Source organism: Cucurbita pepo, chromosome 16, assembly GCF_057944985.1.
Source record: "Cucurbita pepo subsp. pepo isolate OVF chromosome 16, ASM5794498v1, whole genome shotgun sequence".
Taxonomy (NCBI): domain Eukaryota; kingdom Viridiplantae; phylum Streptophyta; class Magnoliopsida; order Cucurbitales; family Cucurbitaceae; genus Cucurbita; species Cucurbita pepo.
Window position 1 is genome coordinate 6,754,823 of NC_141813.1, and position 25,930 is coordinate 6,780,752.

General features: G+C 37.1%; 1 long non-coding RNA gene and 4 other non-coding genes across 5 annotated transcripts; 2 read left to right on the forward strand and 3 right to left on the reverse strand.

Moving 5' to 3' along the window:
- The first annotated feature begins 2,669 nt into the window (after positions 1–2,669).
- TRNAF-GAA (transfer RNA phenylalanine (anticodon GAA)) lies at positions 2,670–2,742 on the forward strand. Its single transcript has one exon. It is a non-coding gene; the product is annotated as a tRNA-Phe (tRNA).
- Positions 2,743–7,772: 5,030 nt separating this feature from the next.
- TRNAC-GCA (transfer RNA cysteine (anticodon GCA)) lies at positions 7,773–7,844 on the forward strand. Its single transcript has one exon. It is a non-coding gene; the product is annotated as a tRNA-Cys (tRNA).
- A 3,363-nt stretch (positions 7,845–11,207) lies between these two features.
- TRNAA-AGC (transfer RNA alanine (anticodon AGC)) lies at positions 11,208–11,280 on the reverse strand. Its single transcript has one exon. It is a non-coding gene; the product is annotated as a tRNA-Ala (tRNA).
- A 132-nt stretch (positions 11,281–11,412) lies between these two features.
- TRNAA-UGC (transfer RNA alanine (anticodon UGC)) lies at positions 11,413–11,485 on the reverse strand. The gene has a single exon. It is a non-coding gene; the product is annotated as a tRNA-Ala (tRNA).
- Positions 11,486–20,920: 9,435 nt separating this feature from the next.
- LOC147788872 (uncharacterized) lies at positions 20,921–22,141 on the reverse strand. The gene is made up of 3 exons (XR_015412035.1): positions 22,022–22,141; positions 21,836–21,925; positions 20,921–21,061 (listed from the first exon to the last, which is right to left on the reverse strand). It is a non-coding gene; the product is annotated as an uncharacterized LOC147788872 (long non-coding RNA).
- Positions 22,142–25,930: the final 3,789 nt, after the last annotated feature.

Sequence of the window (25,930 nt, forward strand, 5' to 3'; positions counted from 1 at the left end):
GTCAAAATTTGGTTTAACCAAACTTTCATGCTTGCCAAATAAACCCCACAAGTTTGAGTGGAATTTCTCCAAAGTCCACTCATCCACGACCAACTCTTAGTTACTTGAAAAAAAATCATAAACATGGAGTGAGTAAAACTTAGTAAGTAGCCTACTAGAAGGTTTTTAATCGCGACCTTAAGCTAGGATATTACTTCTTGTTACTTCTTGTTATGCTAGCCTACTAGAAGCTAGGATATTACTGATCCTGAAAACCTTCCCCTAAAATAACCTTCAATTTTCTCCCCATGAACACATGAGTGGTATCGTCATAATCATGTAATCCTACTGGTAAATCGTTGTGCAGGACATCTCGTTTAGCTGATGGGAAAGGTAGGCCTAACATAACATCCAGCTCATGATACATATTGCCGGACATCCTACCTAAAGAGGAATAGGGGCCTTTTAGTACACATCGTAATGCAGATAATGGTTACTTATGGGTATGGATCCTAGCAACTTATTTAACATGTTATTCACATAGTTCTCGGTACTTGGTACATGGATTATTGATGAACCTAGGTTTATACATAATGTCATCGGTTAGGCTTTAGGAGTTGAGGTTTTTGCTTAGGAAAACATTAGAGGGTAACCTACCGTGGACTAATTCGTGTGAAAACCTACTAGCACTTTGAGGACCTCTTTCCTTCACCAAACTTATGGGTAAACTTATTTAGAAGGTGCAGGAACAAGTTTGGAAATGAATAGTGGACTATAGTTCTCGAATTCGAGGTAAATTCATGAACACGATACCCCAAAACAAAAAACTTGTATCTCTCGATTGGGTACTCGATTAAGCTTGCTTCTTGCCCCTAATAGTCTACCCTAATTCATAATTTATAGACGAATTTTCCACTACCATTGAAACGTCTAGAATTTCTATAATTTCATTCTTTATTTTTCTGAATCTTCTGCCAGAAAAGTCTTCTCCGATCAGAGCCTTCCTTTTTTAAGCACCTTGTAATTCTTATTCTATAAAAAATTTAATGATTCGGGAAGTTTATAAAAGTTAGAAAAAGTACCATTTTCTTAATGTTTTTTCAATTTTACTTGTTCTTTGCTTCTAGATACAACCTAGTAGGGATTATACACTGTCTCTTATTGGCGACCTTGAGTGTTGCAAATTCTCCTCTCCTTTGAAAACTTTCGGTCATCGAAAGTGCTTATTCTAAAATAGGTCAGGGTACAAGGTTCTTATTTGCCTTTTGTTTCCCAAGTGGATTCTTCTACTCTATGATTCTTCCATAGGACCTTAACGAGAGAGATTTCCTTGTTTCTCAATCATTTGACTTTCTTGTCTATTATTTGAATCGGGTCTTCTTTATATGTTAGGTCATCTCTCAAGAAGAGAGTTTCATGAGCCAGTACGTGCGAACGATCTAGGGTATACTTCCGTAGTATGGATACATGAAAGATATTATGTACTGCAGACAAGTTTGGGCATTGCCCGATTCTATGGGCCACAGATCCAATCCTTTCTAATATCTCAAAGGGACGGATAAACCTAGGGCTTAGCTTCCCCTTTTCACCCTACCTGAGCACCCCTCTCATGGGGTGCTACCTTTAGGAATATATGATCCCCTACCTACAATTTCATGTCCTTGCGCCTTAGGTCTGCATAGCTTTTCTCTCGGCTTTGTGCGGTCTGTATCCTAGCTTTAATCTTCTAGACTGCGGCGTTGGTAATTTGCACCAGCTCTGGCCCAATAGTTGTCGTTTGCCCCCCTTCTTCCGAAAAGATAGGGGATCGAAATCTTCGTCCATAAAGAACCTCGTATGTGGCCATTTTTATGGTGGCTTGGCAAGTATTATTATAAGCGAATTTCATAAGGGGTAGGTACTTATCCTAGCTTCCTGCAAAATCCATCACATATACCCTCAACATGTCTTCCAATATTTACTTGAGCATTTCTGTTTGACCATCTATTTATGGGTGGAATGTCATACTATAACTGCGTACCCAATGCCTTTTGTTGAATTTTCCAGAAGCGAGATTTAAATCTGGCATCTCGGTTTAATACTATTGCCTTTTGTTGAATTTCCGACTATTCAATCTAAAATTAGTCATTGTTCCTTTCTGAAATCTCAATGAATTATCGGAAATACCTAACGAGTTCTAGTTCACCGCACCTTATACAAGTTGGATAACTTGAATATCTTATTAAAAATTAGTGATTATTTCTATTTAAAATTTCAATGAAGTAGCGAAAATACCTTTACTGATGAATTTTTATTTCTAACAGTAGTGTGGATAGTTCAGTTGAGAGAGCGTTAAATTGAAGATTTGAAGGTCTCGTGTTCGATCCACGTTCACCACACATGGTTCACGTTGCACAATTTTACTATTCAATCTAAAATTAGTGATCATTTCTTTCTAAAATTTAAATTAATTAGCGAAAATATCTTTACTTAAAAACTTTCTTTTTTAATGTTAGCACGGATAGCTCAGTTTAGAGAGCGTCATATTTAAGATTTGAAGGTCACGTGTTCGATCTCCACGTTCACCGCACCTGTTTTGTTTCTATTTGCATAACCTAACTATTCAATAAAAAAATTAGTCATTATTTTTTTTGAAATCTCAATGAATCAGCGAAAATATCTTTACTGATGAATTTTCATATCTAATGATTGCGGGGATAGCTCAGTTGGGAGAGCGTCAGACTGAAGATCTGAAGGTCACGTGTTCGATCCACGTTCACCGCACTTGGTTCACATTGCATAATTGACTATTCTTTCCAAAATTAGTGATTATTTATGTTTAAAATATAATGAATTAGTGGAAATACCGTTTTTTATCCAACTGGCATATTAATTTTTTATGTTATCTGGGATGGCTTAGTTGGGAGAGCATTAGATTGAATATTGGAAGGTCTTGGTTCTATCTGCATTCATTGCACCTTATTGTTTAGTTGATTATTATTTCTTTTTAAAATATAATGAATTATTGGAAATAGCTTTACTTATGAATTTTTATTTTTAATGTCAGCAGGGATAGCTCAGAAGGTCACGTGTTTAATCTCCACGTTCACCGCACCTGTAACTATTCAACTGGATTATCACATTAACAATTTGAATCAAATAAAGTGACATTAACCATTTGAATCACCTCAACCCCACTTGTTGAACTTGACCAAATGTCTATAACATAACACTAACAAAGGTACAAAGTAACACTAACAAAGTCTTTTTAATCTAAAATACCATTGAACTTGACCATTATAGTGCCTCTCAAACGTAGGTAAAGTTTAAATTCAAGTCTCCTTGTCAAACTCACTCGGGTGCTCATCTCAACCATGATGGCGTTCAACAAGAGAGACCTCGAAAATAGCCGGATTATCGCATTAACCATTTAAATCACCTCAACCCCACTTGTTGAAATTGAAACAAATATCTAGAACATAACACTAACATAGATACGATGTTCATAAAAGTCTTAATCTAAGATACTATTGAACTTGACCATTAAAGTGCCTCTCAAAAAGAGGTAAAGTTTAAATATAATTGGTGAAAAAAGATGAAACTATAAAATAAAAAGAAATAAGAAAATAATATTCAATTTCAGAGAATCAAACCAGAATCTCCTAGGTGAAAGCCAAATATCCAAACCGTTGGACAACAATGAATTTTTGGTGTAGTTGTCCTAAAGTCTTTTGTCTAATCGCTCAAGAGTTTTACTATGATGTTTTGGGTAATGTCTAACTCTTCGACACGTCCTTTCATGTGTGTGATAGAGTTCTCAGAATTACCGCGACGTTTCGAGCTGTTCGATCCTGTGGCTCTTTCTTCAAAATGGTAAACATCAAACATCAAACATCAGGTCTTTGATTGGCAACCCATCCGAAGGATTGTCGATTGCATCGATTGGATCAATAGTCTTCCCATGAGTTTATGGTGCATGACCCATTTTTTATAGCATTCACCTTCGAGCGCCACCATAGTTTTGCATCATCCATGAGATGCATTGCGACCAACGTAACTCTTAGGTCCTATGAGCAAGTAACAGTAACCTTCAAGTATTGTTCTACGTAAAAAATAAAGCTTTTTAATTCCTTAGCATCCCGGTTTACATTTAAGGGGTTGTGTTCTTGGATTTTAAGTTTGTTAAGCCCACATGAACTTGGCTTGAGGTGTGGTTCTCTACAGCCCAACTTGTCAAACTCACTCGAGTGCTCATCTCAACCATGACGTCGTTCAACAAGAGAGACCTCGAAAACGACTGGATTATCGCATTAACCATTTGAATCACCTTCTCATCTCAACCATGACGTCGTTCAACAAGAGAGACTTCGAAAACGACTGGATTATCGCATTAACCATTTGAATCACCTGCTCATCTCAACCATGATGTCGTTCAACAAGAGAGACCTCGAAAACGACTGGATTATCGCATTAACCATTTGAAATTGAACATAATATCTATAACATAACTCTGACAAAGGTACGAAGTTCATAAAAAGTCTTTTTAGTCTAAGATAGAAACTGTAAAATAAAATGAAATAAGAAAATAACATTCCATTGCCGAGAATTGAACCTGGGTCTCCTGGGTGAAAGCCAGATATCCTGACCGCTGGACGACAATGGATTTTTGATGTAGATGTCCTGAAGTATTTTGTCAGATCGCTAAAGAGTTTTTGCATGATCTTTTGCTTAATGTCTAACTCTTCGACACGTCCTTCCCTATGTGTGTTAGAGTTCTCAGGGCTACCGCGACGTTTCGAGCTGTTCGATTGTGTGGCTCTTTCTTCAAAAGAGTCAATATCAAATGTTAGGTCTTTGATTGGCAACCCATCCAGGGGAGCGTCGATTGCATCGATTCCATCAACGATCTTCCCATGAGTTTATGGTGCATGACCCATTTTTTATACCATTCACCTTCGAGCACTACCATAGTTTTGCATCGTCCATGAGATGCATTGTGGCTAATGTAACTCTCAGGTCGTATGAGAAAGTTTCTGTAGCCCTCAACTATCAGGTCGTATAATAGAGTTCTTAGAGCTACCACGACATTTCGAGGTGTTCGATCGTGTGGCTTTTTCTTCAAAAGAGTCAACATCAAACGTCAGGTCTTTAATTGGCAACCCATCAAGGGGAGCGTCGATTGCATCGATTCCATCAACGGTCTTCCCATGAGTTTATGGTGCATGACCCATTTTTTATATCATCCACCTTCGAGCGCTACCGTCCTTGAGATGCATTGTGGCCAACGTAACTCTTAGGTCCTATGAGCAAGTTCCTGTAACCTTCAAGTAGTGTTCAACGTCAAAAATAAAGTTTTTTTAATTCCTTAGCATCCTGGTTCCCATTTAAGGGTTTGTGTTTTTGGATTTTCAGTTTGTTAAGCCCAACATGAGCTTGGCTTGGGGTGTGGTTCTCTACGACCCTCCTTGTCAAACTCACTCTGGTGCTCATCTCAGTCATCTCAGCCATGATGGCGTTCACTAAAAGAGACCTTGAAAATGACCGAATTATCACATTAACCATTTGAATGACCTCAACCTCACTTGTTGAAATTGAACCAAATATCTATGACATAACACTATTAAAGGTTCAAAGTTCATAAAAGTCTTTTTAATCTAAGGTACTATTGAACTTGACCATTATAGTGCCTCTCAAATCAAGTTCATAACACTATTATAGTGCTTCTCAAACCTAGGTAAAGTTTAAATATAATTGGTGACAAAAGATGAAACTATAAAATAAAAGAAATAAGAAAATAAAATTTCATTGTCGAGAATCAAACTCGGGTCTCCTCGATGAAAGCCAGATTTTCTGTGTAATGTCTTCGACACGTTTTTTTTATGTGTGTGATAGAGTTCTCAGAGATACCGCCACGTTTCTTGTTGTTCGATCACGTGACTCTTTCTTCAAAAGAGTCAACATCAAACATTAGGTCTTTGATTGGAAACCCATACAGGGGAGCGTCGATTGCTTCAATTCCATCAATGGTCTTCCCATAATTTTTTGGTGCATGACCAGTTTTTTATACAATTCACCTTCAAGCGCCACCATAGTTTTGCATCGTCCATGAGATGCATTGTGGGCCGATGTAACTCTCAGGTCCTCTGAGAAAATTCCTATAGTCTTGAAGTATAATATCAAAACATATTAACGTATTTGATATGTTAAATATTAAAATAATTTATGTGTATCACAAACATTAAATAAAAATATATATTTGAAATTTGAATGATATTCATATTAATTAAACATATATTATGATATTCTACCACATTTTAATATTATTTAAATAAGATATTATATCTTAATGTATTAGGTATTCAAATATATAATTTGACAAAAATAATCACAAGTTCACCGTAAATAGAACCCTAGGGTTAAGTCAAAAAGTATCAAACACTAAATACTGTGACATTTTAGGTGATATTTTGCGGAGGAAGCTGATAAGGTCTCCAAAGAGCAGGTGGTCATTTCTGACATTTTAGGTTAACAACATGGTGAAAAGTAACAAGAAATTCTGATATGAGTAATTAACTACAAACCTTTGAATAAGGTTTTAGAATAAATAAGATATCCAATCCAAAACAAAAATGATTTGATAAAAAGAATTTAGAGTCAAATGTTTTTATAAAATTCGACATGAAATTGGGATTTCGGAAAATTCTAATTTCTTAAAAGGACAAATATAAAATAGCATTTAATGTCCAATTAGAAAATATGAGGGGAACGTCATGTCATTTAGGGTAACAAACGCTCCATCCGAATTTTTATGAATGATATTTTCAATCCTTTCAAAAAATTTCGATAGTTTATATTGATGATGTGTTGATATTTTCTAAAACCATTAAGATCAACACTTTAAACATCTACATACATTCATTAATGTAATCAAAAGAAATCAACTAGTTGTGTCCATACCCAAATTCAAATAATATCAAACTCAGATCCGTTTTCTTGGATTTTAAATTTATCTATAATCTTGTTTCAAACAAAAAATAATTTTGCTAGATAGAAGTAAATTTTGTTGTGGTTTGATTTTAAAATTCTACCTATAAAAGAAGTTGAAAACATCTTGGGAGATTACCTATGGGTGAGTTTCTAACAAAGTCTCTCTTCTCTCCTCTCCTCTGTCTTCTTAAACTCATACTAATCCAACCAATCATTTGCATGGACTCAAAAGTTCAATTACCTATAAAAGAAGTTGAAAACACCTTGTGAAAGTCTGTAAGCATACTACGACCTCTAGCTTTGCAAAATCCAGCGTTGTTGACGCTTATCAAAATCGCTGCCAAAATAAAGTTTAACAAGTGGTTCTATGGTGTAGTGGTTAGCACTTTCGACTTTAAATCTAACGACCTGTGTTTAACTCCCGATAGGTAATCCACCAATTTATACAAAATTGGTCCATAGTCGATTCGGTAGGGTCACTTTTGGACCGATAATCTATAGAAGGGGTCACTAAGATTGAGATCATACAAAATGGGACCATAGCTCAATGTTAGAGCATTTAATTGCAGATCAAGAGGTGACCAATTCGAACCTAGTTGGGCCCTTCTATCTAGGATAGAAATTTGTTACACTTTTTGGACCGACACTATGTCTACGGGGTCACTAAGGTTAAAATCCTACAAAATGGATCCATGGCTCAGTGGTAGAGAATTTGACCGGTCACCCGTTTGAACTTGGTTGGGCCCTTTTATTTTGGACAGACACTTTTTACACTTTTGGATTAACACTCTGTAGAAGGAGTCACTAAAGTTAAAATCATGCAAAATGGGTCCATAGCTCAGTGGTAGAGCATTTGACTGCAGATCAAGAGGTCACCAATTCAAATCTGGTTGGACCCTTTTATTTTGGACAGACACTTTGTTCGATTTACTCCCGACCACCGAGTGTCTAAAGGGAAAAGAAATAAGAATAATTACCGATTCCATGTACATTAAGAAAAGAGTGTGGTATCCAAGCACCCACTATGAACATGGTTAAAAACTTACAATTACTCCCGACCACCGAGTGTCTAAAGGGAAAAGAAATAAGAATAATTACCGATTCCATGTACATTAAGAGAAGAGTGTGGTATCCAAGCACCCACTATGAACATGGTTAAAAACTTACAATTAGTCAACTTTGTACTCACTCCATGTTTTCCATATCTTTCATTTTACTTTGTTTTCAACCTGTTTTAACTTGCATCCGTGCCTCGAGAACCCACCGAAAATGGGTCATGACTCCCTTTTTGTTTTCACTTACTCCTCCTAAATCTATAAAATGTCTCCTATTTTTATTCATTTTCTCTTTTCTTAAATATCAAAATCTTAAATAAAAAGGAATAGCTCTCTAAAATATTCTTCTTTGCTAGTAATTTCACATAATTTAACATTTTAAAAATCGGTAAATTAAAAAATCCTACATTGATATATTCGTAATTTCATGTAGTCTTCCTAAATTTGCCGCCGACATTGTTTGTTGTCGAGCTTGATAATGTGAGGAAAAGAGATCGTAGATAGGAATTTTGACTCTTATCCCCAATTTAATTTCGAAACCTATTTCCTTCAATTTGGAACGCTCTCGAGGTTATTTTTCTTCGTGGTCTTCTATGGAAGCATTCCTTGGAGGTGCAGAAACTGATTGGAATCATTCTTGCTCGACGAATCATCATGTATCCTCGGATTAGATTTTCAAGTTTTTCTTGAAGTTCTTCAATGGCTGATTGAATTGGGGGAATGGTTTCTAGGCACTTTCAGCACTCTATTCCTTCATAGAACTTGTGGGTAATCTTGTTGAGAAACGGTAGGAATAAGTTTGAAGAGAAATGGTGGAGGATTGCTCTCGAATTTGGAAGAAATCTGAGAGTAGGAGACCCATAATCTAAACGTTTATTGTCTTCGATTGGGGGATCGACCTTTCTCGATTCTTATTTCGTATTGTTGCTCCTACTTAAGACTTTATAGGAGGAGCTTAAACCGACATTGAGAGCTCCAGAATCTTCGTTATTTAGAGATCGAACTTTCTGAATAATTTTTTGGAGATATCAACTCCGATCATAGCCTTACCGACCTTGGCTTTGAACACTAGTCGTTGGATGTGATGATCCGTGCGTGATCGTTCTAGATCATATCAAATTTTTTAGGAGATCCGACGATTGAGATTTGAGTTTGAAAGATTTTGCTCGGATGGTCACGGTAGATGCTCTTATTCTAATTAGAGTGGCATTTCTGTAATTATCCATTCTTCCAAGAGTATTTTGGTAATTTGCCACTTTCCGAATATTTTATTATTATTTTTCTCGAAAAATCCATAATTTTTCTACAAATTTCTCATCGCTTTTTTATCATTTTTTCCTTTTTTTGAATCGTGAGATTCCTTCTAGATAAGGAATTACAAATCCGGAAAGATTCTTGATAATTGATAAAATGACTTTTTTGCCCTTTTGATTTACTTTTTCCTTTCCAATCCTTTTCAAAAGGCAAATCTTTAGAAATTACTTGTTAGGGTACACGAGTGACTTGACTAAGTCCTTTGTTCTTGCTTAATCCTTTAATTTTTTTCCTTTCTATCCTTTGGGTCTTTCATGAGTGGCTTATTCTTATGGGAGATAATTTCCTTCATTTTTGGGGTGTTACATATACATACTCGTTACAAACACAAAATAAGAAGCAGACTCAAAAGAAGAACAAAAAATACTAGATTAAAAACATAGCTTAGTCCATGGCCCACACTCCAAAGTCCGCTCTCATCCACGACCAACTCTTAGTTACTTGAAAAAAAATGATAAACATGGAGTGAGTAAAACTTAGTAAGTAGCCTACTAGTAGGTTCTTAATCACGACCTTAAGCTAGGATATTACTTATTGTTATGTTTTCAGGATCTTATACTGATTTTGAAAACCTTCCCCTAAAATAAACTTCAATTTTCTCCCCATTTATCTTTTTTTAAACACTTATGAAAGTTAAAGAGTAGTTTTGAAGTTTTTTTTTTTTTTTTTTTTTTTTTTTTGAAAAATTCAATGGTATTTTTTTTAAATAATTATGATTATATTTTTTATAGAGAAATTGCAAAGTTCAATGGTATTTTTTTATTAATTTGGATTATAATTTTAAAAAAAAAATACAAATTTTGTTGATTAAGTTAATATTAATTTCGTATTCTTTTTAATTAATGTATCATTGTCATATCGGTGTCCTAGTTTTTTAAGAATGACATGTTACTATATTTATTTGGTATCATATTTATGTTGAGATGGAGAATAAAAATTGACGTTGATACTTGGGACTTTGATTCCTCTTAGTGTGAAGCTTGCATCTTGCAATTACTTGGGTAGAGAATGTGTTTCACTTAAATTTCAGTCAAGAGAAAATAATCAAATAACGAACCATATTTTTAGATATAATTTAAGATTACCTATTTAATAAAACTCCATCCAAACTTCTACTCATAAATTTAATTATTATTTGTATACAATTGTTAATATGTAAGAAAATACACCTACAAAATGTTTATACTATTGGTAATACATTAGTCTTGGTTGTTTGACTAAAACCATGTAACCATTGTCCAAACTAAAGAATTTGATTCGAAGCTATCTCCTAATAGAGGGAGGCTCAATTAGACTTTGTTGTAAGATTCGACCATATCAATTTGAATAGCGTTCTCCAACTATAAATATTGAACTCCAAAGTATTCACGAGCAAAGTAAGTTTGTTGAAACTATCTATAAACGTGTTCCAAAGTGAGTCGTGGAGAAGATTTGCCTTAAAATCTAGTTCCAATTAAGGATGTCAATGATGAAGAAGTGCAAGCTGTTGGAAGGTTTGCCGTGGAAAATTTCAGAGGTGGTAGATATAATTTAATTTACAAGCGTGTGGTGAATGGTCTTTTCAGTCCCATATAGGATTTGACCCCAAATTTTATATTATTGCGATGGTGAATGGTCTTTTCAGTCCCATATCAATTTTATATTATTGCGATGGTGAATGGTCTTTTCAGTCCCATATATGGAATTCTTCATCCGCCATCCTATAACTACTTTACTTACAAAGAGTCCTCTCTCTATATGTGCTTCTCGGACATTACTCTCTTTTATCTATAAAAATGGCATAGCCATAATGATATAAATCCTTAATATAAGTATCTTTTCTTTTTCTCTCGTACCCACCTTATACATAACATGTTAAATTAACTCATACTTAAAAAAATAATTTCTCTCTTTTGGAGATGCAGGGTATCGATCCCCGTACCTCTCGCATGCTAAGCGAGCGCTCTACCATCTGAGCTACATCCCCACAATCATTACATCACAAAACCCTAAATTTCCCGTCATCAATAATAGTGAAAATGAAGAAATATTGCTACCCAACATGTCATGAATAAGGAAAAAGAAATAATATATTTTTAATAATAGATAGTGTTATTTCTGGAGATGCGGGGTATCGATCCCCGTACCTCTCGCATGCAAAGCGAGCGCTCTACCATCTGAGCTACATCCCCTTGATTTTTACATTAAAAAATCTTAAATGTCTCATCATCAATAATAGTGAAAATAAAAAAAAATCAAAATATTAACAAATAGTTTGGTTTGGTGATGCGGGTTATCAATCCCCGTACAACTCGCATGCAAAGCGAGCGCTCTACCATCTAAGCTACATCTCCACAATTTTTACGTCACAAAACCCTAAACTTCTCATCATGAATAATAGTGAAAATGAAAAAATATCGCTACTCATTATGTCATAAATAAGGAAATATTGAATAGAAATAAAATAGTAATAATGAATAGTTTCTTTTGGAGATGCGAGGTATCGATCCCCGTATCTCTCGCATGCTACATTCCCATGATTTTACATAAAAAAAAAACTCTAAACTTCCCGTCATCAATGATATTGAAAATGAAAAACTATCCCCGCTCATTATGTCGTAAGTAAGGAAAAATTTAAAAGAACTAATTTATTTAGTAATCGTTTCCTTTGTTGATGCATGGTATCGATACCAGTACTTCTCACATTTGATGCAAACACTCTACCATCTAAGCTATATCCTCAAAATTCTTATGTCACAAAATCCTAAACATCTCGTCATCAATAATAAGGAAAATAAAAAAAAATAACGCTATTCATTATGTCATAAATAAGGAAAAATTGAATAGAAATAAAATAGTAATAACGAATAGTTTCTTTTGGAGATATGGGGTATCGATCCGATCCCCATACCTCTCGCATGCTAAGCAAGCAATCTACCATCTAAGCTACATTCCCACAATACTTATATCAGAAAACCCTAATTGTCCCGTCATCAATTCTAGTGAAAATGAAAAAATATCTCCGCTAATTATGTCATAAATAAGGAAAGGTTGAATAGAAGTAAAATATTAATAACAAATAGTTTCTTTTGGAGATGGGGATATCCCTTTGCCTCTCGCATGCTAAATGAGCTCTAACATCTAAGCTACATCCCCACAATTCTTGCATCATAAAACCCTAAATTTCCCATCATCAATAATAGTGAAAATGAAGAAAATCTAGAGATGCAGGGTATCAATCCCCATAACTCTCACATGCAAAGCGAGTGCTCTACCATCTAAGCTATATCCCCACAATTCTTATGTCACAAAGTCCTAAACATCTCGTCATCTGAAAATGAAAAACTATCCCGGCTCATTATGTCCTAAATAAGAAAAAATTGAAAAGAAATAATATATTTAGTAATCGATTCAATTGGAGATGCAAGGTATTGATCCCCGTACTTTCCACGATAATTTTAAAGCAAATAGAGAGTTATGATAAGTTAAGGTTAGATCAACTTTGAGTTCAAAGCAACAAGAACCAAAGACTGGTGCGAAAATTCTATGAACTAGTCGAAGTTATCCACAAGATAAGGAAGACATCATATAGGATCCAATTGCTCCTATGGATACAGACTAACCCTGTTGTCCACGTAAGTAACTTGAAATGTTATTATTCCGACCAAGAAAACATCAAGTAAAAGCAGGTCGTATGACGTCATGCAAAGAAGAAATTGTTTCAAGCAAAGAAAGTAGGAAAGACACCAACAGAGAAGACTTGAAGAGTTAACAAACCGTGAAGTGATTTTCAATAGCTCCTAGTAGGTTGGGAAAGACTCCTCAATACTGAGATCAGCTAGAAGCGCGTCGCGAGACCTAAAGTCAGCTTCATCCTACAACGTTGAGCGGTTGATAGAGATATTGACAAATTGTGTAAGGGCAGATGTCGCGGTAATGATTGGCCAAGGCATGTTGCCTGTGGCTGCATGTTAAATGTCTCAGCTATTCCTGTAAACAATTTGTGGTTCATGGTGGCATGCTCATTCCAAACACGTTTTACTTGCTTTCATCTTAGATAGGCCTTTACTATTATTGTTGTGCCAATACGGGGTGTATGATTAGTCCTCAAAATCATATCTACACTCATCAGGACTAAAATGTCCCAAAATGTACTATAGGAGAACGTGACCAGTTGTTGTTTCTTCACTTTTAGCTTATAACATTGCTTTATTTTTAATTGTTTTTAATGTATTTCCTCGCTCACGTTTTCTAAAATATTTCTTCTAAACGTGATTCGAGCATACACTGCTATTGTTCGTTCAGTCTAAATTTTGCATGGTTGACTTGTTCATTGGATTAGAACAAATGTCACATAATCATTGTCTCACTACTGCAAGAGTGCGATTGTGACACTTGTCTTCCGTTCAGTTGTGGGCCGCATCTTCTGACTAGTTACGTGAGTTTTTCCTAGAGCATACGTGTAGGTTGAAAAAGAAATTGTTGGATGCGGACTGCGAATAAGGTTGGGCCACGGAAGGTTTTTTTTTTTTACCACATATGGACTTTGGGCTAGTGAGTCTTAAATTTGGGTTCGTTTGAAATATTTTGGTTCATTTTTTAGTTCAAACGAACCTAAATTAAACCTACTAGCACGACTACTCCTATTCTCTGTTCTGTCTCTTCTTGCTTTGTGAAACTTCTTTAAAGGCTAATTTTCACCGATTATTTGGGAGCATCTTCCTTAAAAGGATTGTGACCACAGATTAAAAGAATTGTGACCACCGATGACCTATGTAGAAAATTTGTACCCCCTTTCCTAAAACCTTTAGCGGACAACATACCCAAAACAGATGCGCTAACTAGACTGCGCTACACCTCGTCTCACCCCCCCCCCCCCCCCCTGGAGCATATGGATCCACCCAATCGATGAACATTCAAACCAAACTCGCCCATCCTTTTTGGCACAGGGACGCGAGAACCAATCCGAGTAATCTACAGTGGGGAGACCCCTTAAAGCAACAAGCGAGAATGGCTAGGTTGATAGTGGGGTTAAAGAAAAGGCGAGTATGAAAAGACGTATCGCATAACTGTCCCTGTAAGAAGCTTCATTCTTTCTTGATCTATGAACCGACTTTATGAAAAAAATTAGTCTTTCGGCTGAAAGTGTGACTTTTGCGTATGGATAAGCAGGACCTCTTAGTTCGGGAGAAACCGGAGATGTTGGCTAAGAAAGCTAAGCAGGCAAGTACAGGACGAACAAAATGCACATACAAATTGATTGACATGATCCCTCTCCCTCTCTCTTTGGCTAGTTGGCTAGTTGCACAATAAGCGGAAAAGCATACCAGGTAGGGAAAGAAAGGCTGCTCGATCTCCTGTAAGGCCAACCCTTAACGGCGAGCTCACCAGGCAATGCTATAAGTCCGATAGAAGTCCAAGGTTTCGTCTACTACGGACCAGGAAACTTTTGGAGAAGCTAACGTGAAATGAGAAATACATTCGATTACGGCAACTAATAGATAGTGAACTTTTTGGTAGAAACTGAATGATCCCTTGGCTCGAGAAAGAAAAGGAAAAGGTAGTCGTACTCCTACCTTTTCCGTCGGACGATAGGAAAGTTTGAGCTGAAAGATTGAATCACACCTGATAAGAAAGGCGGGCTTAGCAGGTTTCTCCAAACGTATAAACAAAAAGAGGAAGCAACCACTCGAAAAGAGGATACCGATACGCGTACATTCTTGCATGGAAGAACATAGTTGAACCGGATCAAGGGTCCTAACCTAGTCCGACAGACCTTCTTTAGCTGGCCCCCGCCCCTTGTAACAAGGTCAACGCGTACGTGCTTTTTCCTTTCGTTTAGCGAGATAGCTTACCAGCTCTTTCGGCTCATAGCAGCAGTATGAAAAGCGGAATCCTCATCCTGAGTCGAGTCCGCATTGCCATACGAATCGACATCGGCCAAACCAAGAGCTCCTATTTTTTCTTTAACGAAAGCGGATCTAACAGTTTCGATAAAACCAACATCTTTTAAAGATGGAGTCGCTCTGCCTTGATCACAGTGGACATATGCAGCTCCCGCTTTACCTTTGTCTACCGTGAAAAGGAAAGTTCCCTCACGATAGGCCCTCCCAGCTCCCGAACGTCTTTCTATCAATCGAGAGAGGTATAAAATAGTACAACAAACCAACAAGACAAGAATGGACTCATAAGATGGGCGGTCAGGGAAGCGATTTCATTTGTGTTATCCGCCAAGGAAATGATCAAGGAATTCTCTATACACGGCTAAGAGATGACCGTATTGTTGCACATCCTGAATAAAGTACCGCAGGCAAGCGAAGCTTTTGAAAATGAAAGCGTGTAGAACTCAGATCCACTTTTTCTTCGATTCGTAAACTTCGGATCTGATCTTCCTTTCGTCTCCGGGTGACTGAGAGAGAATTTAGGCCTGGAGTGCATCCGATTCGGTCAACAATAAGGTACAAAGCGGATTGATTAAATGGGCTTGAAGTTCCATTATCGTTAGGTCGAAGATCTCTACTAGGTTTAGTGCACTTTGGTAATTGCGAATGTTGCCGTAATCGAATGTCTTTTTCATTCGACATTCTCTCTTACCAAGCACTCATACTTGCCAGGGTTGAGGAGACAGTCCTTGAGCTAATTGGGTTTCGAGATTGCGTATACACGAAAAGAGCTCGCTTTCGACTTTCTCCTCGGCATTTTGTGCCCGGTTCTAGTTTAGGAAAGGGTCTGATCTCTTTCATTGGAGCACATTGATGCCGAAGGAGTCTTCGGAACCGGTGGAGAGGCTATGATGACTTCAGGCTATTCAAATAGCATGACCGATACCACAAAGAAAGGGTATCTAAGTCACACTAGTGGAATAGCTTTTTCATAATAATTATCTCGATATATGATACCAAAAACCTGCCTGATGACTGATAAGGTAAGTGGTTTCAAAAGACAAAAGAATGACAATTCTACGTGTGATAGAAAATGAGATCTTTTTTTTTTTTTTTTTCAGTGTGTGCGGTTCGCCTGCCTTCCTGACCACGGATAGGCTATGGGGCTTTGCACTTCGGCCCCTAAGAATACCACATCAAGGTGACAGGATTCGAACCTATGGCTCTCTGAAACTTCTTCATCGGTTATTTGGGTGCATCTTTCTTAAAAGGATTGTGACGACAGATGACCTATGTGACGACAGTGGACAACATGCCTGCCTTCCTAACCACGGATAGACTACGGGGCTTTGCACTTCGGCCCTTGAGAATAACACATCAAGGTGACAGGATTCGAACCTATGGCTCTCTGAAACTTCTTCATCGGTTATTTCGACGCATCTTCCTTAAAAGGATTGTGACAACAGATGACCTATTTGATTGAAAAGTTCCTAGAAAGAATACAATAGAACAAAGGATTGTGACAACAGATGACCTATTTGACTGAAAAGTTCCTAGAAAGAATATAATAGAACAAAGGATTGTGACAACAGACGACCTATTTGACTGAAAAGTTCCTAGAAAGAATACAATAGAACAAAGGATTGTGACAACAGATGACCTATTTGACTGAAAAGTTCCTAGAAAGAAAGGATTGTGACAACAGATGACCTATTTGACTGAAAAGTTCCTAGAAATAAAGGATTGTGACAACAGATGACCTATTTGACTGAAAAGTTCCTAGAAAGAAAGGATTGTGACAACAGATGACCTATTTGACTGAAAAGTTCTTAGAAAGAAAGGATTGTGACAACATATGACATATTTGACTGAAAAGTTCCTAGAAAGAAAGGATTGTGACAACAGATGACCTATTTGACTGAAAAGTTGCTAGAAAGAAAGGATTGTGACAACAGATGACCTATTTGACTTATGTTTACTTGGTCACGGAGAGACGTGTCATCGAGCTGAGTCATAGAGATATACGACTCTTTATCCTAAGAAAAAATCTATATAATTTAAAATCTAGCTGCTCTGATACCAATCTATCACAACCCAAATTTCAACTACAACTTATGTTTTCAAATTTTTAGGTCATAATTTAGGTAGTGGTTGTATATTATGGATGAACACTAGAGTTTCTATCCCGTTCACCACAACTACTCTAGTTTTTGTTTGAAGGCTATAATTGTCATCTATGTTGTATGGCAATAAAATTTGTTTAGATGAAATTTTAGTTAAAATTGCATATTTTACTTCTTGAGAGTAAAAAATTTGTTTCTTAACATAATATGAATTTAGTTGCAGAGTTATTAGGAATAAGATGGAGAAAGAAATTTTCTTTAAAATAATAAACAGACCAAAGTTCATCTTTGTTGTTGTCTAATTGTGATTTTGCAAAAAGCTTAACTAATATGAAATATCAAGGTAAATCAAGAATATATATTCACACGTCATTCAAGATGACAATAAAATGGAGTTAAATTGAACGCAGTTGTAGTTTCATGTCTAGCATAATTGTATTAATGATATTAAAGAGAACTTCGTGTTTTATTAGAAGAGACCAACTTCCTTTAAGGTACTAGGAGTTTAAACTACTTCTATTGTAATTTCAATCACTCCAGAATGATTACAAATTTAGGGTTGGCTAATTGGACATCAATTATCAACTTTAGGTTATAATTTACGTAGTAGCCATTATAATATTAATGAGCATAAGAGTTACAATTCTTTCATGGACCATATGTGTTATAGTTAAATGAATATATATATATTATGTATGTCGAGGTTTGGGTAAAGCACAAAGTAGTAAGGAACACCATTGTCAACTCTATAGCCACCCACAACTTATGATGGAGACAGATGCAAAATATTTTAACATCCTTTGGCATCAAGATACAGGAAAGATGAACGCCGTCAAATTGGAAGCTTTACCTGTCTTAGGAGTCACAATGAGAACTCTAATCAAGCTGGAGCCTTGGACTAGGCAAATTGTTTAGTGATAGTTGAAATGGATGACTTCGACGTCGTGTCAGGAATAAACGTCCTGCTGAAACACAAAGTCATTTACATGCCCCTAGCAAAATGTCTAGTAGTAATGGAGTCTAACCCAATGATCATCAGAAAAACATCCATCAACCAAGAGGGTTGAAAATGATGTCGATACTACAGTTGAGAAAGAATCATAGCCATGATGAATCTACGCTTGCTGCTACTGTTGTAATTAAAAAGGGGAGCTCGAGTGAGCCAACCTCAATAGAAACTTGTTGCCACTACATGAACACCACGACGCAAAACAAGGTCAGATAATGGATTTATCCCCACCAGAAGAGACAAAAACAAGGTTAGATACTGAAGAAAGGAGACAGAAACAAACCACTGAAGCAACACCTGTTCACACAGAAATATCATCTAGACGGATGAAGAAAAGGGTCAGTCGGAAGCGTCAACCACAATAATTTCAAGAAAAATAAAGAGTTCATATAAGTTAAGTTCAGATAAACTTCGAGTTCAAAGCAACAAGAACCAAAAACTGGTGTGAAAATACTATGGACTAGTTAAAGTTATCCATAAGATTATGAAGACATCATATAGAATCCAATTGCTCTTATGGATGCGGACGAACCTTGTTGTCCACGTTAGTAACTTGAAACGTTATTATTTTGACCCAAAAGACATCAAGCAGAAGCAGGTGGTATGACGTCATACAAATAAGAAAAAAGTTTCAAGCGAAGAAAGTAGGAAAGACACGAACAGAGAAGACATGAAGACTCAACAAACCGAGAAGTGATTTCAACAGCACCTAGTAGGTTGGAAGAGACTCCTCATTATGAGATCAGCTTGAAGCGCATCGAGAGACCTAAAGTCAGCCTCATCCAATAAATTGTGTGGGGGCAGATGTCATAGTCATGATTGCCCAAGGCCTGTTGCCTGTGGTTGCATGTTGCATGTCTCAGCCATTCTTGTAAACGATTTGTTGTCCAAGGCGGTTATTTGTGCAATGTTATTGTTTACCGATTATTTGGGCGACACGCCTTGAGCAATCATGACCGTCACAATTGGCTAAGACATTTGTTGTCCATATGTTATTGTTGTCCAAGAGACTCCTCATTAGGAGGTCATGATTGGCTAAGACATTTAAAGAAGTTTTACCTAGGGCAACTTCTATCACAATCCTCTTCTCGCTCTCTGAAACTTCTTTAAATGTTATTGTTCACTGGTTATTTGGGCATATCTTCCTTAAAAGGGTTGTGACGATAGATGACCTAGGTAAAACTTCTATTGGGAGATCAGTGCAATAGAGAATCTGTGTCCCTTTCCTGAAACCTTCAGCGGACAATATAACAAAGAGTTCCTAGAAAAATATCATAGAACAATTTGTGTAATGCCTTTGAAGTTAGGCTCGAGGTTCTATTTTGTCTCCCAAGAATATGGTTCATTCTCTATTCACATAGAAATTCTGCAATAGAAAGTGGTACCCTCATCTTCTTTTACAAAACTTTCTCAAGTCCTCATGGAATGATTTGAAAGTGGTAGCCTCATCTTCTTTTATAAGACTACCTCGGCCTTCATGGAATGATTATGCTATGTTGATTCTTAGAGAAGGGAGTAGGAGTAAGAGTAGATGACTGTTTATGGTCCAAGTCCCGAAAAAGTAAGTCTTTATGTCAAGAAAGGAGAGGAATCCTCATAGTTTCCAAGATTTGAAGAGAATTATACATACACAAATTTCATTTGTGTGTTTATTCTTGTTGTTTGCTCTCTTCAATTAACATGTTATATTAAATATAGCTTCCTTTTTTTTTCTTTCCAAATATCCATCTCAATTACTTCTTCGTTCAAGGTTTAAAAAAAACCTATTTCAAATCTTATTATATTGCATGCTTCAATTTTATATAATTGTTGGGAGCATTTTGAGACTCAAACTCGGGACCTCTCGCACCCGAAGCGAGAATCATACCACTAGACCAAATGCCTTGTAGTGGATCTATCCTTTTTAGTTGTTGGTCCATATCTTTTATGCGCCTCAATATTTGAAATTTATCCACATGTTTTTGTTTCAATTCTAGAAATAGAAATACATAATTTTAAAATGCAAATAAGAAAAACTCGTGATCAAGTTTTAGATAAAAGTAGCAAACATGTTGATAGATATAAAAATAAATTCAAGTTCTTTCTCTGGCCTAATTATCAATTGGAAGATTTAGCTGATATGAATTGTTATTCGTTTGATACCAATAATAACAGTCATTTTAGTATGCTAAGGATCCAAATGTGTCCATGAAAATTAGTTAATGCTATATTTTTCTTATATTGGCCATAATATCTCTCAACCAAATGCATTAGTTGAAAATGTATTTAATATTTAATATTCTCCATTCCATTTGAAAATTGATATTTTGTTTGGTAATTTTAAACTCATTATTTTTGTTTGTTCATTCCACCTCATTTGTAAACAAAAAATCATACCACTAGACCAAATGCCCTTATAGTGTATGTAACGACCCTAAATTTTCACATATCTAGAGTCGCCACTAACGTCTCATGCTCATCTCTAATGTAGAATAAAAATCTAAGCATGCTCATCTTTATTAGCGGAAAAATTTAAAAACTTCAGAATACATTAAAACATTGGAAAACACTGCCGGACTTACGTGTTTCAAACATCGTGCTGGAGTTGAAAAGACAAAATAAAACGATTACAAATTAATTAATATAAATGAATGAAATGCAAACGCCCTATCCTAACCAAGACTAGGAATTTTAAATATGCAACTATCCTATGCACGCGCCACAGTCTCTGATCACGATGCCACCGTCAACCGTACATGGGAGCCTTGCCTTTACCTGAAAAACAATATGGCACACGGCCTGAGTATTTTTCGAAATACTCAGTAAGTGACCCCACTATAGGGGCCATGCTAATGCAAACACATGCAATCATGAATAGGGACCTATCTCTAATCATCTTAGGGGTGGCCTCCAGTCTCGGACAAATTGGATGTGTAGTACTTCCCTACACACGACTCACACGTGCGAGTGTGAGTCCCCAGGGCGCTCGCACACCCCCTGGACCCTCTGGTCAAGCTAATCTGTAGCGACGTCCGGAGGTCAGCGGAACCCCATAGTGTCATGCGCCTCATGAACACCCTCATCTGTGTGCTTTCGCACCTGTGCGCATTCGCGCTCATCATAAGGTGCGCGTCCGCACTCATCATCTCTAGGGGAAGTAGCCCTATGCTTATGAACATACAAAATGCATGAGGTCCCTCTAAATCCATCGTAATGTCTCTTCTGACACAACCCTCTAGTCTCATCTCTTTGTTACTCTAGGTAACGCATATCGTGGATATTTATATTAATATCATTTTCATGCTCTTAGGGTTGTGTCCTACGTCGATCTAACGACATGATGCAATATGGCACTCATCATCATCTAGCATGCTCAATATGGAAAACATCATCATATTAAGGTAAAAATCATGCAATCATCATGCTCATCATAATGCCACAACGTGCGTCAAACATATTAAGCGTCACTCAACAAAATATGTATAAACTGGCACATATCATCAAGCATCATACAATCTATTTAGCCTATCCTATAGTAAGGCCACTTACTTGGTTGGCCTCGGCCGAAGTACTCCCTAAATAGCTAAACGTAAGCTCCCGTTCCGTGAGAGCTGCTTCCTACTTCGCTGGGTTTGTTTCCTATCACGCCGTTCACCACTTTCCGTTAGTATTTCACAATTAATTTACCTATAATTTAATAAATGTGAAATACGGCTCTAAAACGGCCTCGGATACCTTAATCGGGGCCGAAAACAGATCCGGGAGGGTCGAAACAGTGGAAACCGGGCTGAAAACAAGTGAGCCAAGCCGAACAGCCGCTGGAGCCGCCGGAGCGTCACCGGAGGGAGCCCGAGCCGTTTGCGTCGAGCCGAGCCGAGGATTGCCGCGCCGCTGTGTGACACGTGGCAGCAGCAAAGAAAGCCACGTCGGGCGGTAGTGTCGGGTCGAAGCGCGGGTCGGAGTCCGGTTCGGGTCGTGGTTCGGGTCGCGGGCTGTGGAAGGCTACTGAGCCAAGGCTAAACGTTGGGCCTCGGCTTACTAGGCTGGGCCGCAAGTGTTTGGTTTGCAGGGCGGCTCAATTGGACCGTGGGTCTAGTCTGGGTTGGTTCAACTGAACCGTAGCTTCTGGGCCGGTTTGAGGTTTGGGCCGCTGTAGTTGGGCTGGGCCGAAGGCAGAGGCCAAGGGAGGAACGGGCTGGCTCTCCCGGGTTCTGGGTTCGGGTTGACCCGGATCCGTGGATCTCGTCTTCCTTACCCGACTTTGGCCGATTTTCTGGCGAGCTTTCTCTCTCCTTACCGCGGCGTTTCTGTTGCCGATTTCGGTCCTCTTCCTTCCCTTTTCCTCTTTGTTCGTCGTTCTTCTTTCCTTTTTGGGAGTTTTGCGGCCTAAAAGCTCCTAAACGCCATAGATCTAAGAATCGATTAAGAAACCAAACTTTCCGACCTCGGTTACCGACGACGACGCTTACGAAATAACACAAAACGCACCCTGAGTTATTGTGCTTTCGTTAGGGATCTCTCTTACGGTAGTAACAGGTCGTTTGGTGTCGGTTTAAGGGTGGTTTGAGGGCTCGTCGGAGAAACTGGACACTCGCCGACGTTTGTCCGAACTCTCTCTCTCTCGAAATTTTCTCTCTTTTCTCCCTTTGCAGGCGTTCTGAAGATGCTGGGCTGAGGGTGGGCGTGCTGTGGCCGTTGTTTCGCGTGGGTTCCGCGAAACTCGGCGGTCGCCGGAAAACTCGCGGGTTTTCCGGCGACTGAGTTTCTTTCTTTTTTTTTTTTTTTTTTTTTTTTTTTTTTCGTTTTCATTTATTTATTTATTTATTATTAATATATATATATATTAATAATATATATATATATATATATATATATATATATATATATATATATATATATATATATATATATATATATATATATATATTTTTTTTTTTTTTTTCTTTCCCGGGTCGTTACAGTGTATATGTTTTCCGCACCTCAATATATGAAATTTATCCAACCTCAATATATGAAATTTATCAACATATTTTTGTGCTTTAGAACCTACTATTATTGTCATGTTAACTTCACATGGGATTAACTTCCTTTAAGTTTATGTAGTTTCTTTTTATTACTATGTTTACTTCTGTCTCATGTTACTCCATTTTTATTTACTTCGTTTTATACAAAAGTTCACCGTAATTAATAAATCCATGTGCTTAATACATTCCCTACAAGAATAAACTTGTTTGTATCACGATAAATTACAATGAATACGGAAAAAAGAAATCCAAAAAATAAGTAGAAGGTTGAGAATTTCACTCAACCACACAATGTCAAAGCGTGACTGCATGGCTCACACGCGATGCTCGAATTTCGAAGTGGAACTTCTGAACTTGAGAGATCAATTTCATTCCTCATAAATCTGATTTTTACATAATAATTTGTGAGTATTTATAGTCTCCCACAAAAGAAGTTAGTGGCTGAGATTTAATCTCGATCCCCTTAAGTCATTTTATATGCATTGTTATTAATTCTTTCAAGGACTTGATAAGGGTCATCCCCTCTTGGATGTAACTTTGTCTTCCTTTGAGATTGGAATCACTCCTTGCGAAAATGTATCCAAACCCAGTTACTAGTTCGAAAAATGATTTCATTCCGTCCTTTGTTAATTCTTGTAGCAACATTGAAATTTTGTTTCTCAATTGTCTCATTCCCCTCTTTATGCAATGTTTTGATCCCATTTGCCTTACTTGTGGCTGCTTTACTCACAAAAATATTAGAATGAATAGAAAGCAAATCAAGACGCGTAAGTGGATTAAATCCGTAAGCAACTTCAAAAAGAGAACAATGAGTGGCAAACATTCATCCCAAGACTTAATATTCTTACAAATAATAGCCCTAAGCAATGCTCCTAGTGTTTTATTAACCACCTCAGTTTGCTCATTAATCTGAAGATGACATGTAGTTGAAAACAATAATTTGTTACCCAATTTATGACTTAATATTCTTATAAATAATAGCCCTAAGCAATGCTGCTCATATTTTATTAACTACTCAGTTTGCTCATGAGTCTGAGAATGACATGTAGTTGAAAACAATAATTTGGTACCCAATTTATCCACCATACTTTCCAAAACTGACTTAAAAATTTAACATCCCTATCATTTTTTGTGTGCAGCAAACATTGGCAACATTGACTACAGAACTTATAAACATCGTGCTTCATGGCAAAGGTCATATGGATCGTGATGAGCATTTTCTCCCATATCTTGGTTTCGCTAACTAAAGTTTTCCAATTACTCCCAAACTTCGTTACCTTATATAACCTCTTGGGATAAGAATTCATATAACATTTCATAAAATAAGATCTACTGATGAATTTCATAGCATTTGAAGGTCATCTAGGTCATGAACCGAAGGTAAATTACCTTAGGGGCATTATGGTCATTTTAAACCGTTTCTTGGTTTACCTACTTATCCTTATCCAATGACCACCAAATTTCATATCTAACCTCAACATAATATAATACGCTCAGTATTAAAATTTGATATGCAGCGGAGCTCATATAGTGGGTTATTTTAACGTTACTTAAATCTCAAGCTATTTGATCGGTTCAGGGTCTTAACTCACGGTTCTTTAGGTTTTTCTTTCATATATCCTTAATTCATACTTGGTTTAGGGTTCATATGAAAATCCAAGCAATTTCTACTTATTTCTTAACAAAAAGTCCAAGGTGGCTACTTGCCTCGTCGTCGATGTTTGGGACGTCCATTCTTGAGCTTCTAGTATCTAACTTACTTCAAATTTCCCTCCACATACTCCTTATTGTTTCTAGTTTCTGAAACCATAAGATTTTCTATGAGAATTGGTCTGGAATGGGGTTAAAATTGAGAAAACCCGAGAAAAGGTCAAATTTTGAGTTGACTTGGACAGTTCAGTTGAACTGGCCATATCATCGTTTTCTTCCTCTGAACAGGAAGAAGATGCGCATTTTTCGCGTCCCCGCCATCTAAAACTCGGCCTGTCCAGCCACATTAAGAGCATTTCTCTCCTCGATTTCTTCGTGAAACTTAAAGATGGGTATTACAAGGAAGGGCTAGGGATTTGATTTGATACCTTCTCGTGGATAGTAGCCTAAGATATTCGGTTCTAAAGTTCATCCAAAATCTGATTTATCGCTGGAGATAAAACAAAGGATTTCTTATTGGGTAGCCGATTCTAGGGGATTCAAGGCCCTATTTCTTCATTGAACCTCTTCCATATCCTTTCTTCAGGCTAAAGGAATTGGTTTGGAGGAACGTCTTTGAGTGTAAGACCTTAATTTCCAAAAATCGTTCTCGGTATGCAACTCACTTAAAACGCCAAATTTTCAATCTCTTGGGTAGCTTGTTCTACGATGTTTCATCTCTCGATTCCTTCCTCAAGTTTACTCAACATCTTCCTCTGAAGTTAGAGGAATCCTTAATTTGAAGGAAAAGAGATCGTAGATAGGAATTCGACTCTTATCCCCAATTTAATTTTGAAACCTATTTCCTTCAATTCGACACGCTCTCGAGGTTATTTTTCTTCGTGGTCTTCTATGGAAGCATTCCTTGTAGGTGCAGAAACTTATTGGAATCATTCTTGCTCGACGAATCATCATGTATCCTCGGATTGGA